Genomic DNA, 18,412 nt, shown 5'->3' with positions numbered 1-18,412 from the left:
GCCCCCCTTTCCTTTCTTCTAGATTCATTCTTTCTGCTTCTGCTGCTGGAGGTGTGTATTCTTTGAATTTTAGCCCAAGCACTTCTGTTCTCCTATCTCCTGGGACTTTCCCTTCTCACAGCACCTGTTACCACCTCCACACAGAGATTTCCAAGTCTACATCTAGAACCCAGTCTTCCAATACTTGTCCCACATTTACAGGTGTGTATTTTAAGGATATAAAATTAAACATTTATCAATAGAATTTATTTTTGTAACCAAAATTTCTTATTTCTAATTTTTCTAATTTCACAATTCTAGCCACGGAGACTCAAACCTCAGATTCATACTAGACTCAGTTAATTCTTTTGACATCTATTTCTTGTATCCTCTCATTCACTACCTGGTTCCTGGTTAGTAAAAACAATCTTAATTTGTATGCTTACCTCTTTCAAGTATCCTTTGTATGTCACAGACAATTATTTTTCCTAAAACTTTGAATAGGACACTCCAAGTCATCTTTACTTTGACTCCAGTTTATTTTTCTGGTCCTAAAATGTATTTTAAACTCTTCACTCCTGAGAGAGCAATCCCTGTACTTTATCAGTGAATTTTGCATCCGTATCTCTGTCTTTATGTTCATTATTCCTTCTGTGTAATTATCCTGACTCCTTTCGCTGCTTTTATTAACTTACTACTCATTTTTAAAAGTCTAGCTCATTTTAAGGTCCTTTTTGAGTTTTCTATGTTCTGCTTAGAGTTCGGCATTTTCTATATGTTGACACTTTTGACGTTAGGCAGGTTGGTCCACTCGTTATTCTCCAACTATTATTGTGTAAATAAGTCTGCGTAAGGCATCCCAAGCTCTTCTCCTTTCTGTCTTCATACTTCCTCCAATCTACCACAATGTTAAGGTCCTATATAGCATTGTAGCCTAGACTTCAGTTACTTGATGTCAGTTGAAGGAGTATGAACCAGCTGTCTTCCATTTCCCAGGTTGTCAATACTGTTTCATTAAATAAAAAAAAAAAAAGGGTGAATTTTTTAACCAACAAAACAAAACAAAAACAACCTACTTCAGGCTTAGCAGAGATTTATTCTGTATTCTCTCCTTTCGACTGTTTCTCATCTTGTTAGTTTGGATGTGAGTTTTGTAATTTCTGGCTCTTCATAGGGTTTTTGGGGGAAGTTAGATAGGCCGCTGTAGGCACTACTGGCCAGATGCTGTTACGGGTTCCATGGTTCCGCTAAATAATTTTATTTGATTATGGATGCTTCTTCCTGCAATGTATCCAAAATAGTTCATAGAGGAAATCTAACTCCAAGTTCACATCCTGAAATCTTGCCAAATATGTTGAAAACATAAAGTCTTTAAGTTCCAGACTATATCTTCCTTCTTTGTGAGTTGACCCTCTCTTCACCTTAATACTCACTCCGTTTGGCATCTCTCCCAGACCTATTTTCCTTTTGCCAGTTTGGCTTGCTATAGATCTTTACTTTTGTAATCTACTCCAGGAACGATTTCATCAGTCTTTGAAATTTGCTCAGTCTGCACTTTTTCCCAAGCCTGTTCCATCGCATATTCCCACCAGGCTGTGCTTTCAGTCCATCTTATGGGAAAAGCCTATTGAATTAAATAGGAAATGTCATTTGCAAGGATTTAGGCCTCTCTGAGGTACGTGTAAGTTCCCTTCTCCATGTTGTTTTGCTACAGTGCTAGAAACAGAAAATTAGTGAAAGGTCATCAATGTATTAAAATAATGGCAATCTTCTTTGATATCCAAAAAAATTACTCTGACAACTAATTTCGAGGGCATTCTACTCTCTTTGTCCTAACTTACCTCTTTACCACTATGCTGAGAGAAAACTAAAATACGATATTTTTTTATTTTTTAGAAATCATTTTAGGAAGTCTCAGGTCTATAGCTTCTTGCTGGAGACTCCTTAAATGTTTTTTTTTTCTCTGAATATTTCAAAATATAAATATTAGAGAAAAAATTATTTCAAGCTACAACGAACCACAATATATTCTGCCTTTAAGGAAGAAGATTGAATTCTGTGGCAAAATACCTTGATGGTTTGTGTTTGTTGCCGAAGATAAGGTCCCATGGACTTATCTGTAAGGTCACTGCAGACAGTGACAAAGCTAAATTGACCGCCTAAAGACAAAGTGGGTATTTCAGGATTGTGAGGTTTACAAGAAGAAGACAATTGTGAGAACTCTCTTGAGGGATCGAAAGGCCACAGGAGATTGGAGAACATCAGGGGAGAAGGAGACTTGTGAGAAAATGTCCACATGGGCTGCAGCTGAGGGGATTTTGTTTTGACACCAAGACTGTGTAACATTTCATCCTAAGTTATCCTGTGTGCTGTGAAGCTTCTAACTGAAGCTGAAGGAGAGACATGCTAAATCTAATGCTTCGTGTGAGTCTTCTGGGGAATGAGTAAAAGGTGACTATCATCATTTAAGCCCACAGAACTTTTCAGAAATACCGTGGAGAATGTGAAAATATTTTATTAATATTTTAAAGGACAGAAGCAAAACTTGAAGACCCCTCCAAAGGCCAAAGCTGGCATAATTTAACCACAAAATAAATACTGATTGTACTGTATTATAACTCAAAGAATATAAAAGATATCCATGAGTTTGTACATGTAAAATAAGTAAATAAATAAGACAGAATTCATGTTCCTTAGGGAGGCATTCCAAATAATATATGTAGATGCTCTGATATCTGGGAGACGGAGCTTAATTTCCCTCCCTTTCAGTGTGGGCTAGACCTAAAATTGCTTACACAGCATAGAGTATGAAAAAGGAAGAACAGTAACTTGACAGTATAGAAACAAGACAGACATCATCTTAACCAAGTGATCAAAGTTAACATCACTGATGAAGAATCATGTTGATATGATGTAATAAGAAGGATACCTCACCTCTATGGTTTTCTTCCCCCCAAACCAAAGCCCAGTCTAATCATAAGAAAACCTCAAACATGCTCAAGTTGAGCATAAGAACACAAAATATCTGGCCAGTACTCTTTCAAAGTATGAAGGTTGTGAAAGATAAGGAAAGACTGAGAAACTGTCACAGACTGAAGGAGGCAATCTGACATGATGACTAAGTGCAAGGTGGTATTCTGGGCTGGATCTTGGGAGAGAAAAGAGACTGTGTGGAAAAAAAAAAGGAAATCTGAATAAAGTCTATATAGTTTAGTGGCATTGAACCAGTGTTAATTTCTTTGACAGATTACCATGGTTAGGTAAAATGTTAACATTAAAGAAAGCTGGGTAAAGTATATATGGGGGCTCTTCATATTACCTAAAATAATAAACTAAAATTATTCCCAATTAAAAAGGTTGTTAAAAACATTAAAGTTTTATGTTACTTAGCATAAACTGCTTCAGATTCATTTTAGTAAAACAATTTAAATTGAAAAATTCAAACATATTAATCAAATAACTAGTATAGGCCTTGGACAGGTCAGTGGAAAAGAAGACAAAATTACTGCCTTCCAGGCAGCAACCTCTTTGACATCAGCCATAACAACTTCTTACCAGACATGTCTCCTGAGGCAAGGGAAACAAAAGCAAAAATAAACTATTAGGACTTTGTTGAAATCAAAAACTTCTGCACAGTGAAGGAAACAATAAAACTAAAAGGCAACCTCCTGAATGGGAGAAGATATCTGTAAATGACATATCTGATTAAGGGTTAGTATCCAAAATCTATAAAGAACACAACTCAACACCCACAAAACAAATAATAGAGTCAAAAAATGGACAGAAGACGTGAATAGACATTTTTCCAAAGAAGACATCCAGGTGGCCAACAGACACATGAAAAGATGCTCAACATCACTCATCATCAGGGAAATACAAAACAAAACCACAATGACAAATCCCATCACACCAGTCAGAATGGCTAAAATTAATAAGACAGAAAACAACAAATGTTGCCAAGGATGTGGAGAAAGGAGAATCCTCTTACACTGTTGGTGGGAATACAAACTGGTGCAGCCACTCTGGAAAACAGTATGGAGGTTCCTCAAAAAGTTAAAAATAGAACTACCCTATGACCCAACAATCATACTACTAGGTTTTCACCCAAAGGATACAAAAATATTAATTCAGAAGGATACATGCACCCTGATGTTTATCAACAATAGCCAAACTATGGAAAGAGCCTACATGTCTATTGACTGATGAATGGATAAAGAAGATATGGTATATACACATGCACAATGGAATATTACTCAGCCATCAAAAAGAATGAAATCTTGCCATTTGCAGTGATGTGGTTGGAGTTAGAATATTATGCTAAGCAAAATGAGTCAGAGAAAGACAAACAGCATATGATTTCACTTATGTGGAATTTAAGAAACAAAGCAAATAAACATAAGGGGGGAAAAGAGGCATACCAAGAAACAGACTCAACTGTAACGAACAAACAGATGGTTACTGGAGGGGTGGTCGGTGTGGGGTGATGGGTTAAACAGGTGATGGGTATTAAAGAGGGCGCTTCTTGTGATGAGCACTGGGTATTATATGTAAGTGATGAATCACTAAATTCTACATCTGAAACTAGCATTGCACTGTATGTTAATTGGGTGGAATTTAAATAAAAACTTGGAGGAAAGAAATTGCTATCTTCATGGTGCTCATAGCGCACTGGAGAGAGGCAAACAATGAAAAAAATAGCAAATATGTAAATTTTATAATACATTAGAAGGTGATGAACACTATCAAAAATAATTAGGAAAAAGGGAGCTTTGCAGTAAGCAGGTGGAATTTAACTTTATAAAGGCCATTCTAATTGAAAGGTGATATTTAAAAGCAAAGCTTTAAAAAATGTGAGGCAATTAACTATAGCAATACCTGGGAGAGAATTCCAGGGATAGAGAACAGGCAGCGTGAAGGCCCGAGATTGGAGACATCCTAGGCACAAGTTTAAGGAACAGCGAAGTGGCCAGGCTGTCTATAGCCGCTGAGCGGACAAGAGTGTTTTAGATGAATGTGGGGTGGGAGGAATGACGGAGGACACAGTAGGCCATCATTGTAAGAAGTTTGGCTTTTACTCTGAGGGAAACGAGGGGCTATTTCAGGGTTCTGCATGAGGTCTGTTGTGATATGACTTTGGTCTGAAGGGATGGATGTATCTGCTCTTTTGAGGGTAGTTAGTGGGTGAATGAAGGTAAAAAGCAAGACACGCCCATTACAAATTTTTTTTTTTTACAAAGTCATTTTTTTGAGTGAATGTTCTGTCAGCCTCAAGCTTAAGTTTTTAAAAAAGTAAGACTAACTGCACGTGCTAGTTATTGCATTATCACTTTTTTTTTCCTTTTGAGGGTTTGGGAAATTTAAAAATAATTTTTGCTAAAGCAGAGATCATCATCAACAAATCAGTTTTCCCCCAGTTTTGTTGAGGTGCAATTGACCAGTTATATTGTAAAATATTTAAGGTGTACAACTTGATAATTTGGCATACATGTATGTGGTGAAAGGATTCCCCACACTGAGTTAATAACACATTTTCTTTATAAAAATTTTTTTAAAGATTTATTTTAGAGGGAGAGAGAGGAGAGAGAGATCACATGAGTGGGGGTGGTGGGAGGGGCAAAGGGAGAGGGAGGAAGAGAATCTTTTCTTTTTTTAATGATTTTTTTTAATAATATTTTTTTATTATGTTAGTCACCATACAGTACAACCCTGGTTTTTGATGTAAAGTTCGATGATTCATTAGTTGCGTATAACACCCAGTGCACCATGCAATACGTGCCCTCCTTACTACCCATCACCAGCTTATCCCATTCCCCCACCCCCGTCCCCTCTGAGGCCCTCAGTTTATTTCTCAAGAGTCCATAGTCTCTCATGCTTCATTCCCCCTTCTGATTACCCCCCTTTCTTTATCCCTTTCTTCTCCTACCGATTTTCCTACTTCTTATGTTCCATAAATGAGTGAAACCATATGATAATTGTCTTTCTCTGCTTGACTTATTTCGCTTAGCATTATCTGGGAGGAAGAGAATCTTAAGCAGACTGCATGCTGAGCATGGATTTCCACATGGGGCTCGATCTCATGACCATGAGATCATGACCTGAGCTGAAACCAAGAGTTGGCCACTTAACCATGACTGAGTCACCCAAGCGCCCCTCTTTATAAAAAATTTAAAAGTCAGGAAAGGCAGTCTAAAACTGTCTGATCTAAAATTTTGCATTTGATCCAGACGAGATACTCTAAAACCACTAATCCAGGAGACAGATTTAATATCTTATATCTGTTCAATTTGCAGTGTGTCAGATACAAGTATATAAATACTATAATTTACTAGACATTTCTGGGTAATGCCATAATTCTTGTTAAAATTAGCCTCTGAGATCAGACTTTAAAATAACCTCATTTCTTTTTAGATGGAATCTTCAAAATAAATACTGAGGCATTATATTAAATACAATCTATCCATTTGAGAATCTATTTCATAGATCCAGAAGTTAGCAAGAAGAAACAAATTTCTTATTTTTTATTTTAATTAGTATTATTATTTTTTTAGTAAGTTTGAGGTCAGCAAAATTTGAGTTCTTCTATTACAGTTTGATAAAACAAAAAACAATTTGACCTTACAAATTCCAGTAGTAACCTGGTTGACATGTAAGGAAAATTTAGGATAAAATCTCAACTTCTGCTCTGTTGCCCTTTCAATAACATTATATTATTCTCCATTTTCCTTATGTATCAAATTCATCGCCTAGATATTAAAGAAAATGTTAGTGTTTTAATGACTAAATTTTTCTCCCAAATGATATTATATATAGACTAACTTATTAGTTATGACTTAAATGTTGAACTGTGTGGAGAAATGGATATGAATGAACTGAAACTTTTTTTGAATATTCAATGTTATAGAAATATCTGTGCTTGTCATTGACCTTTTGATAAGTGTTTTTATGTTAATAAAATACATTTGGCTTGCTACTCAACTGATTTTGAGTTAACATGATTTTTTAGTTATAGAATGAATTGGAAAAGCAAATACTCTTGTGTTCTGTTTTCAAGTGTGATACATCAAAATAAGGGATGTTTTGACAGAAAAAAAGAAATCTTGTTCAACTCATGTCAGCATCAGTCAATGCCTTCATTTGTAGGGGAACGTGAGGAATGTTTAGTGAAATGCTGACAAATGGGGGCGCCTGGGTAGTGCAGTCGTTAAAGCGTCTGCCCTCTGCCTTTGGCTCAGGGCATGATCCTGGTCGTTAAAGCGTCTGCCTTCGGCTCAGGGCGTGATCCCGGCGGACCGGGATCGAGTCCCACATCGGGCTCCTCCGCTGGGAGCCTGCTTCTTCCTCTCCCACTCCCCCTGCTGTGTTCCCTCTCTCGCTGGCTGTCTCTCTGTCACATAAATAAATAAAATCTTTAAAAAAAAAAAAAGATGCTGACAAATGGACTTAAGAGCATATCTAATTAGTAATTTTTTTCTTCTTCGTGGGCATGTAGAGAAGGGAAAGTAATTATAGAGACCCAAAGTTGAGTCTTCAATTGAAGTCCAACTTAAATGCAGTTTAAAACCTTTATCCCTTTAAGCTCACCTCTCTTATTGCCTTTTGATTTTGTGGTGGTTCATCCATATTAATGTACCTAATGACAGACCCCCTGAAAAGGTGAGAATGAATGCTTTTCCTCTGACATATCAGCAGAGGATGATGGTACAAAGCGTGTCTTTCAATGTGTATCTGCATGGACTCTGGGTCTGTGAGAATGATATATACTTTTACTTTATGCCTGCAAGATTCAAAAGGCCTTTTCAAATATTCATGTTCTTTTTTTCTTCTTTTTATTCTCTACCGGTATGTGTTATATGATGAGAAGAATGTCAGTGTCTCTGGAGTTTTATTTCTAAGTTTTAGTCTTGCCTGAGGGGGAAGATATATTGAAATTTTGCTGGTCAAGCTGTTCATACTTTCTCATGACATATCTAATAATTGCAAAGGAATTTGTTCAAATAATTTGGGCAGGACTTCCATAGTTACCATGAGAGTCTCTGAGGCAGGTTATTGGGCAGAGTCTGGCTGTCAATCAGTAACACCTGGGGATAACTTTCCCTTTGTATTGCCTGTTATAATCAAGAAGTCAAAGGAGGCACAGAGAGGAGGGCTTGCTTTCTTTCTTTCTTTCCTTTTTTCTTCCTTTCTTTCCTTTTTTCTTCCTTTCTTTCCCTATTTCTTCCTCCCTCCCTCCCTCCCTCCCTCCCTCCCTCTTTCCTTCCCCTCTCTTTCTTCCCTCCCTCCCTCCCTCCCTCCCTCCCTTCGGCTGAATTCTGATCATCTTTTTCTGATCTTGTTTAAACTTGGGTTATAACTTCCTCATGTACGATGTATCCAGTTACTAGGACTTGTATTGCCATAGGCACTATAGCCATTTCAGATGCTGTAGCAGGCAAGTGGAGGTGCTGATTAGAACCGTGTCGTAATACAATCACCTCTACCTGCTCAGCCAGACCTTGGAGATGAAGGGTGGTGCCTTCATGTGTGTTTGTTGGTTTGTTTTTAAATCGTGCACACTAGTTGTTGTTATTGTTTGTTCTTTTTATTTTCCATGGCTCTGGAAACTTAAACTGTATATTAATATTTTAGTGTATCATTTAGTCTCTTTCTTCCATCAGATTTCAGACCCATTTATTTTTGAAGATTTTGCTTTTAATTTTCATTACCTTCTGAGCCTTACCTTCCTCCATTATCCACCAGGAGACAAAAAAATAGAATAAAATCACCAGCTGGTGGGAAAGTCGTTTGGAGGGTGCTGGCCAGATTAACCTTTACATAATAATTATGAATTAATAACTTTTTCCTCTTCAGTAAAACCCATGTATTTAGTTAGCTTCAGGGAAAATAGATGAGGAAATGGAAATAAAATCACAGTGAAATGATTCATCATTTATAATGAAACAGAGCTTTGGCTTCAAGGACTCCTAGTCTTCAGAAACGACCCAACACAAAGGGAAGGGGGAATTAAAACTATAATTTCCCAAGTATTAAAAATATAAGCTACATTCTGTGTGAAGAAAATAACTTGTCAACCCCCTCTTCATTATGTGAACATCCACACTGGGATACAACGTGTGTTGGAGGAAGTGGTTAAAAATGATCCAAACCAGCACACTAAAATTTTAAATAGTTTTCCACTATTGACACAGAAAGAGCATTCACTGGGAATTGCAATAACATCCACTTATGCAAAAATATCTTTTGACATGCAATGAAAACATAACCTCTGGATACACATTTTCTCTTTTAGGTTTTCAGTGGGAATTGTGCCTAAGTGATTAGGGCAGGATTTGGTCCAATAAATAAACTGAAAATTTTGTAACAAGCGGTGGAGTAATACATATTAATTCTGAACAGATTGACACTGTAATTTGGGATAAAAACCATAATGATTACAGAACGCAGTCAGTGTAAGTCAAGTCTGATGGACTGGAACAGATGTGTCCACCTGCTTAGAGCCCAGCTCTGCATCACTTGGGATGCATAATGTGACTGAGGTCTGTAACATTAGCTATTTGCAAAGGTATACAGGTTAGGAAAAAGGAGAAATGTCAAATTTTGGATCATTCGCTTATTTTCCTATGTAGCTGTTGAGGTAAGAAAATATGTGGGAGCATACTAAGGACTAAAATAAAAGAGAAAGGCCAGAGAAGAGGTAAACATTATTACATGCCTTTCACTGGAAATGATTTGGAAAGCTTCATAGAGGACATTTCAAGGACACGCAGACAGAATAGATTCAGTTTTCATTTTCCTAAAATTGATAAATTCTGTGTAAATTAACTCACAAATGTAAGTTTTTTTAACAAATGCTAAAGCAGATGAAGAAAGATGGAAAGAGACTCCAACATTACAATGTTCATGCCCAGGGGCACTCCATATATCTAGTACCAAGTAAGATTAGGCTTTCGTGAATATTTATCATTTGAAATCATAGGGAAAATATTTTTTTGACATAATATGCCCCAGGTCTAAAGATTATACTGTATGTCACTAGGGGATGATTTTATTTTTTCTTAAGGTAAAAGGAACATCTCTACCATGACCATACATATGTCTTTTTATTACAAGAAAATGTTAATGTGTGGTCATAAACATCATTCATTCTAAAGATTGGGTCTTATAGATGTTACTATTAAAAATATCCTTCTGTCTGTGTTATTCAATTTTTCTTCTTTAAATTTATTAACAAAATTGAGGACATGTGTGTTATTCTTCCTTTTCTCTGTCACCTTCTGGGTATTTAACCAATTCTTAACCTATGGAGTCTCTATTATTATAAGGAAAAAATATCGCTTTGTTGCATTTTAATATATAGGATATATAGAAGTCACTCTTTCACCTCACTTCAAGTCTTCAGCTGTATTTGTCAGAGATGTTTTAAGAGATTTGACTTTCAGTATCAATGTTTTTCTTGGAATAAGGTATTCAAATTTCATATGATGAAACATACAAGTCAGTCTAGAAAACTGAAGATAATTCTTGGCAGAAAGCTATCAACTGGGTAAAACCTATCAGAAACATCCGAGAAGTTTTTAAAAATTTGCCTTCCCTGCTTGTCCCTTTCTAAAAATGGAAAAACTAGGTCTTTTCAATGCAGTCTGTTTTCATTACCATAGCTGATAGAAATTTTAACAATCCAAAGACACCACTTGTGGGGTGCCTGGTTGGCTCAGTCAGTAGAGCATGTGACTCTTGATCTCAGGGTTGTGAGTCCACGCCCCATGTTGGGCATAGAGCTTACTTAAAAAATAAAAAATAAAATAAAATATTCAAGAAAAAATCCCCAAAGGTACCACTGGATAATGGCATTATGGGCTTTTAAAGAATACAGTTTGACTGACTTCTTTCACTCAAGTAGGTGTATAAACTTTAATGGGTGTACAAAAAGAAGATACAACTAATATTAATAGACGAGATATAGGCAAGTGGTCTATTTTGAGGGACAACAGAATGGTTGATTTGTGGGTATTTAAGTATTTGCTAGAGATTTCTGCTTTAAGGTCAAAAAGTTGAAAGTATCCAGAAAAATTGATGTGTTTTATACAGTTCTGCATATAGTATGTTTGCTATCTTATAAAAAGTTACTGTTTTATTTATAATATTTAAAATCGTCATGGAGAAATAAATGCTATAAATCATGACCTAATTAGTACAGAACTGTACATTTATTTATACAACATATTGTAGTAGAAGATGGCTAAGGCTCTTCTGTGTCAAAATTAGTAGTTTTTGATTCTGGCTGTGGATCAGCTGGGAAATTTTAAAACAATACTGATTTCTCAGTCCCCAGACCTCCTTCCTGAGACTGTGATATAATTGACCTGAGTTGGGACGTAGGTATCGAATTTTTAAGATCTCTCTCGTCATTTTATTGTGAAGTCAGTATTGAGAAACACAAATCTTGATTTGTTTGTTTTTAAACTAATGAGTTCTTGTGAGGAAGAGGAAAAAAAGTCGATAAAATAGTATATTCACATAAACTTGTAAAAGTTTTTACAGTTGTCAAAAAATATTCAAGTCCACTGGGGACACCTGGCTAATTAAGGATTAAAATAGAGGTAAGTAGGATTGAGGGGGTCAAGGAATGCTTTTTGGGGAAAGAGACTTCTAGTCTTTGGAGTGAAATATAAGCAGGCTTTCAAGTTTCATCTGTGTTGTAGAATGTATCAATACGCCCTTCCTTTTTATGGCTAAATAGTCCATGGTCTGGATGTACCACAGGAAGCCAGTAACCAAAGATATACCTTACATGATTCCACTGATATGAAATATCCAGAATAGGCAAATCTGTAGAGACAGAAGGGGATTAGTGGTTGCCTAGAACTGGGTTAGGAGGATTCTGAGATTGGAGAGTGATAAGTAAAGGGCAGAGGGTTTCACTTTGGGTGATGGAAATGTTCTAAAATTGACTGTGGTGATAGTTACACTTATCTGTGATTACACTAAAGCCCATTGAATTACACAGTTAAAATGGGTGAATGGTATGGCATGTGAAAGTTGATGATGGGTGAAGTGGGTGAAGGGGATTAAGGAGTACACTTGCCATGATGACCACTAGGTGATGTATGAAATTGTTGAATCAGTATATTGTACACCTGAAACTAAAATAACACTGTACATTAACTATACTGGAACTAAATTTTTAAAAAAATTAAAGAAATCAGTTTCTAAAGCAGATTAAAAAAAAAGTAGGCTTGCCAAGTCAAAGTTATCTATAGGGAGTTAGGGCAGAGAGCAAAGAGACTTTGCTAAATTGCATGTAACTGATGAGTGCTGGCATATCTGGTTCAGGGAATGGTCCTCGAGAAGGCTAGAAGTGAAGCTGGAGAGAGAAACTGGATAAGATCATGAAAGGTATAGTAAGTCCTCAAAAATTTTTTTAATTATGGTAAAATACACATACCATAAACTTACCATCTCAGCCATTTTTAGTATATAATTCAGCAGTGTTAAATATATTCACAATATTGTACAACAATTTCTGGAACTTTTACATCATGCAAAACTGAAACCGTACTTATTCAACAATTCCCCATGTCCCACCCACCCCTAGCCTCTGGCAACCACCGTTCAACTTTCTGTTTTTCTGAGTTTGACCTCCTATGAGTTGAATCATGCAGTATTTGTCTTTTTGTGACTGACTTATTTCACTTAGCCTAATGTCCTCAAGGCTCATACATATTGCAGCATGTATCAGAATTCTCTTTTTTTTAAAGGCAGAATAATATTCCCTAGCATGTGTATATCACATTTTGTTTATCTATTCATTCACTTAATGTATACTTGAGTTGTTTTCACCTCTTGGCTAATGTGAAAAATGCTTCCATGAATATGGGTGTACTTTTTAAGGACTCTAAAATGTGTCTTGAGAGCAATGAATAACAACTAAGAATGTTTAGAAGCAGGAAAGTCACACAGCTAGACAATACTAGAGGTGGAAAGATGGGGGATATTTTAGTATTATACATAGGCAAATTAAGATTCAAGAAACTACATTCCTGTCACCTAGTATTGTGTGTGATAATAGATTGAACCAGAAACAGACAAGAGCACTTCCGGGATCCCAATGAACTCTGGTAGCTGAGAAGTATGTGGGCACGTGTTAGACCATGCCCAATCAGAAGAAGGATTTGAGGGTAGACATGAAAGCATTCTCAAGCTGCAAACAAATCTATCAAATTAGGGTAGAAACCTTACTGGCCCACGGGGCTCCTGGGTAGCGCAGTCGTTAAGCGTCTGCCTTCGGCTCAGGGCGTGATCCCGGCGTTCTGGGATCAAGCCCCATATCAGGCTCCTCCGCTGGGAGCCTGCTTCTTCCTCTCCCACTCCCCTGCTGTGTTCCCTCTCTCGCTGGCTGTCTCTCTGTCACATAAATAAATAAAATCTTAAAAAAAAAAAAAAGAAAAAGAAACCTTACTGGCCCAAACAGCTTAAGCACAAGTTCTGACCAAACATTGGCTGCACAGCAAAATTCTCTGACCCAAGGGAAATTCTTAGTAATCCAGGTTAAAAATAATATCAGAATCATTCCTGACAATCAGGAAGATTTGTGCAGGCCTAAGGCTGTGCCCTTTCAGGAGTGATCAGAGAGGAAACCTCTGCTGTATTAGTATCTGCTTGAACTTGAGGTAAAAAAAAAAATAATGTACCCTATCTGTATTGTGATAGCAGTCTCCAAGCCACACATTTTTCCAGTGGTAAAGAGAAAAAATATAACTGGCTAAAATAGCCTATGCACAAATATTGATCAGTAACTGGCTTTTGCTGACCCACTGGTGACATTAGATAGCCAGAGAAAACTTTCTGAGTAGACATATCAGAAGTGCACACTATGGGGAAGATAGACTTTGCAGAATTAGTTTAAATTTGTTTAAAAAATAAGTCACCAGGGTAACAAAACAACCTCCTGTGGGGAAGAAATAAGTGTCTGGAATTGGTATAATATATTATATAAAAGTCCAAACTATCAACAAATTTTTGAGTTGAAAAGCTCAATGACAGCAATGAAAAAAAATCACCAGGTGGGCTCGAGTCAATTTGAAGAATCACAAGAAAGAGTGAATAAATATGAAGATAAACTGTGATTGTGCATTGTGACTAACAGAAAAGAAAAAATGAAAATTATTTACAGATTCAGAGAAGTGTGGGACACCATTAAGTGTGTCAACATATGTGTGGCCTACCAGAAGAGCAAGAAAGGGACATAAAAAAATTTTGAAGAAATAATGGCTGAAAACTTCACAAATGTAATGAAAGTCATAAGGTACCCACCCAAGAAGTTAAAAATTCCAAGTTGAAAAATGCAAGAAAATCCACATCCAGACACATAATAGTCAAAATGTTGAAAGCCAAAAATAAAATACCTTGAAAGCTGTAAGAGACAAATGGCACATCATGCACAAGAAAAAAAAATTGCAATGAGATTAATAGCCAACCTTTTATCAAAGCAATGGATCTCATAAAGTGATGACATGTTTCCAAAGGCAAGGGAAACAAAAGCAAAAGATGAACTATTGGGACCTCATCAAGATCAACAATGCACAGCAAAGGAAACAGTCAACAAAACGAAAAGGCAACCTGTGGAATGGGAGAAGATATTTACAAATGTCTCATCAGATCAAAGGGCTCGTATCCAATATCTATAAAGAACTTATTAAACTCAACACCCAAAAAACAAAAAATCCAATCAAGAAATGGGCAGAAGACATGAACAGACATTTATCCAATGAGAATATGGATCAATACACAAAAATCAGTTGTATAACATAGCAATAACTGTTCTGAAAATAGAAACAATTTCATGTATAATAGCATCAAAGAGAATAAAATACTTAAACCAAACAAGTGCAAAACTTGTACACTGAATATTATACAACATCATTGCAAGAAACTAAGGATCTAAATAAATCATAAGACATCTCACATTTATGCAGTGAAAGACTTACTATTTGGATAGCAGCACTCCCCAAACTGAACTATAGATTCAATGCAATCCATATCAAAAACTCAGCTGGCTTTTATTTTTTAACAGAAATTGATTTTTTTTAAAGAGAGGGATAGTGGAGGGGGAGAGGGAGAGGGAGAGAGAGAATCTTAGGCAGGCTCCAAGCCCAGCATGGAGCCCGATGTGCGGCTTGCTCTCACAACCCTGAGATCATGACCTGAGCCGAAATCAAGAGTTGAATGCTTAAATAAGTCAATCACAGAAAGACAATTATCATATGGTTTCACTCATCTGTGGAATATAAGAAAGATTGAATAGAATCATAGGGGAAGAGAGAAAAAACTGAATGGGAAGTCATCAGAGAGGGAGAAAAACCATGGAAGACTCTTACTGTAGGAAACAAACTAAGGATCGCTGGAGGGGAGGTGGGTGTGGGGATAGGGTAATTGGGTGATGGGCATTAAGGAGGGCACGTGAAGTGATGAGCACTGGGTGTTATATGCAACTGACGAGTTATAGAACACTACATCTGAAACTAATGATGTACTATATGTTGGCTAATTAAATTTAAATGTAAAAAGTCAAATGTTGGACTGAGCCACCCAGGCACGCCAGAAATTGATTTTTCAAACATGATAAGAGCCTTAAATCTAGAATACCCGAAGAGATCTTATAGTTCAACAATAAAAAAGACAACACAATTAAAAACGAGAAAAGGATTCGAATGGCCATTTCTCCAAAAAATACATACAGATGGCCAATAAGCATATGAGAAGATGCTGAAAATCATTCGTCATTAGAGAAATAAAAACCAAAACTGGAAAGCTGCACACCCACTAGGATGGCAATAATAAAAAAGACCTAATAAATGCTGATGAGGATAAGGAGAAATTGAAATATTCATTGCTGGTGGGATTGTAAGATGGTGTAGCTACTTTGAGAAGCAGTTTGGCAACCACTCAAAAAAGTAAACATGGAGTTACCTTATTACCAATTCCATTTTACCTGGGAGAAATGAAAACATACATCCATATGAAAACTTAGGCTCCTCACAGCATTTTCCATAATAGTTGGAAGGTGGAATTGAATATAATTGGCAATAAAAAGAAATGAAGTACTGATACACGCTACAACATGCATGAACTTGGAAAACACACTGAATGAAAGAAGCCAGTCACAAAACACCTCTTATTGTATGGTTCCATTTATATGACGTGCGATGAGGTGACTCCACAGAGACAGAAAATGACTTGCTTAGGGCTCAGAATACAGATGGGACAGCTAATGGGTATAAGTTTGTTTTGGGAGGAACTCAAGTGTTCCAAAGTTCTATTGTAGCGAAAGCGAGCAATCCTGTGAATACACTAAAAATATTGAATTGGACATTTTAAAGGAGTGACTCTTATAGAATCTTAAGATAATTGCTTACACACAAAATAATGTATTAGTATAAAATGTGTGTAAGTATAATGCATGAATGAAAACAATAGCAAAAAAAAAAACTAAGAAGAAATACATTGCATGGTTTTTGTATTGTTAACCAACAAAGGAGAAAAATTGAATCTTACAAAGTACTCAGGTAACAGTGAGTAATGTATATAATCATTGAATCACTACATTGTACATCTGAAACTAATGTAACACATTAATTTTACTGGAATTAAAAATACTCAGACAATACAAAAATTGTCAGAAAAAATAGAAAAATGGAAACAAACAGCAAATGCTTCAAAGAGATAACAACAAGCTGTACTGCTCGATTTCAAGACTTATTATAAAGCTCAGTAATCAAGAGAGTATGGTAATATAGAAGAATGCATCAATGGAACAGAACAGAGAGTTCAGCAAGAGACCTATGCAAACACGTACAGTTGATTTTTGACAAAGCTGAAAAACAATTCTGTGGGGAGATGACAGTTTAAAAAATAAGTGGTGTGGGAAAATTGGATATAAATATGCAAAAAAACCCCTCCTTTGATTGATGTGTAATCACGTGTGTCATGTGTAAAAAGTAGCTCAAAAGAAATCAGGCATAAATATAAAACTTAATGTTGTAACAGTTCTAGAGGAAATCGTAGGAGAAAATCTTTGTAATCTTGTATAAGGTAAAGATTTCTGAGATACCACAATCAAAGCCATAATCAATAAGAATCATCAAAATTTAAAAACATTTCTATTTGAAAGATATTATGAAGAGAATGAAAAGCTATAGGCAAAGAAATATTGGCAACGTATGTATTTGTTTTGTTTTTCCACCGGAAAATGATTTTTATTGAGATACCATCAGCTGCACAATCTGCTCCTGACATTAAGCAATTTGGTCTTAAGTGGTCCCCCGAATGCTTTCTTCTCCTCCAAGTCTGGAATCGGCCACTGCTAAACTTGGAAGTGGTGTTGACGAACTTGAGGTCAGTCTTCTCCAGGGCCTACTATTTGGTCTGTACCAGGAAGGACTTGGAGAAAGTAAGCTATTGCTTCTTGGTTCCCACCACACAGCTTTCAGCATGACAAAGGGATTGTTCACTTCACCATAGTGGACAAAGCCACCCAGGGGGTTATGCTCTTGTCAAACAGATCATAGTCAATGGGAACATTGTTTTTGATTGTTTTTCCATCCTCGACGAGAGAGCCCTGGCCAGTCTCGTCGATCTTGTTGATCTTAGCGCGATGACGGTAGCCTTTCTGTCCAGCCTGAGCCACAGAGAAAGCCATGGGGCCGAATGCCATGCCCCGATACAGGCAATCGTATAGAGCCCTTGGTGGGTCTTGTGGGGTAGCTTCTTGGTGTGCCAGGGCTGGTGACCCCTTTGTAGCCTTTGCCCTTGATGACACCGATGACAATGATCATCTCATTCTGTCCGGACACTTGGTTCACAGGCACCTGCTGCTCCAGCCTCTTGTGGGCCTAGCCCAGGCTCTCAGCCACTATGCCTACGTTCACCTGGATCTCCACGAGGTGGGCCTTCTTTTTTGAGGTGAACAAGGACAATTTAATTTTTAGAGAGAAACAAAATGGGATAAACATGGTTGCAAAGACATATGATGACTCTGGTTCATATTCTGGATTAGGGTAACAAACTAGAGGGCCGTTTCTGCCTGATGCTTTAGAGTCAATTGTTTGAGACAATGTATCAATGATGTTACAGAGATATGTAATAATGACATATTTTTCAAGTTGATACTGAAGTAGGTGCTAACACTCCCACCTGAGGATTATTTAATTCTCCAGGGATATATATTTGTCCATCAACTATTTATTAGCATATGCAGTCTGTGAAAAGAGATGAAAATGATTTTTGTCCTATAGAAAAAATAACTCCAAAATAATTGTTTATTAGCCACTTTTGTATTTAACTTATCCAACTTACATCAGCCTACTTTTCCCAAATTATATAAATCAACAACAAATGATTGAGGGGAGCCAGCCCCCTCAAACACACATGCACACAC

The 18,412-nt window shown here is 36.7% G+C and overlaps 1 pseudogene; it reads right to left on the bottom strand.

Moving 5' to 3' along the window:
- Positions 1-17,245: 17,245 nt before the first annotated feature.
- LOC103680909 lies at positions 17,246-17,987 on the bottom strand (annotated as a pseudogene).
- Positions 17,988-18,412: the final 425 nt, after the last annotated feature.

Source organism: Ursus maritimus, unplaced genomic scaffold (genome assembly GCF_017311325.1).
Source record: "Ursus maritimus isolate PB19 unplaced genomic scaffold, ASM1731132v1 scaffold_36, whole genome shotgun sequence".
NCBI lineage: Eukaryota > Metazoa > Chordata > Mammalia > Carnivora > Ursidae > Ursus > Ursus maritimus.
Note: the sequence above shows the minus strand (reverse complement) of the source record. Positions and strands in the feature narration are given on the sequence as shown.